At 32.4% G+C, this 825-nt stretch overlaps 1 protein-coding gene across 1 annotated transcript in view; it reads left to right on the top strand.

Moving 5' to 3' along the window:
• Positions 1-825, top strand: part of LOC119582035 — a gene marked incomplete at its 5' end in the record, with an annotated part of 17,740 nt that overhangs the window by 7,211 nt on the left and 9,704 nt on the right.

The following is an 825-nucleotide window of genomic DNA, read 5'->3' as shown; positions in this document are numbered from 1 at the left end:
GCTAAAAAAAATGAAGTATGTTTATGGTGCTTTTGATATAGTTGCAGACAGAATTGTAGGTATGAAATGTATGCCAAATAAGTGAGGACTGCTTATCTGCTTATTAGACTACATATGCATGTTCCCTTTCAGCTGATCCATCTAGTAAATTGTGAGCTTTGGCGGAAAAAGCATTTTCAGCTCAAACCTTCCTATGTGGTCATGGTTTCTTGCAAGGACACATCTAAATATAGTTAACAATAACAGTGCTAACCCCTGTGGAACTTTAATCTAGATACATGCAGTTAGATCAGTAAACGTTGTTGCAGTATATTTTGACTTGGGAATAAGCTTTATCTACGCCCTTAGGCTGGGTCTGTATGCTTACCTATATGTATATATGTTCATCACTCGTACAGGTGCAATATTTTGTTTATAACTTAGCTTTTCATAAATCCTATTATATTACTAATACACTTGTGATAATTCTTTGCTTTTGGCTTTGGTATTTATGTAGGAGCAAAAGTAGGTGATTTTAGTATTTAAATGTAGGTTGTGAATATTTATGCCTAGATAAGTATATTAGAGCTTTTGTGAAGTCGTTCTAAATGTAATTCGCCAGGTATTGTGTAATTTTGTGTATGTTTTTTGTGTGTATATAAATATTTTACTCATAATTAAAGTGACAAATTATATTGTGTTTGACTTTTTGTCCAGATGTATTGGCCTCATCAATCATTTGTACAGTTAAGGTACTGATTTGGCAATATTTATACAGATTCTGTGTCTGACTGAAAGTTAGTGAATTATATACATTGCCATTTTCATCAATATCATTAACCCAAT

Source organism: Penaeus monodon, chromosome 15 (assembly GCF_015228065.2).
Source record: "Penaeus monodon isolate SGIC_2016 chromosome 15, NSTDA_Pmon_1, whole genome shotgun sequence".
NCBI classification, from domain to species: Eukaryota; Metazoa; Arthropoda; class Malacostraca; order Decapoda; family Penaeidae; genus Penaeus; species Penaeus monodon.
This window is presented reverse-complemented; position numbering and strand designations above follow the sequence as displayed.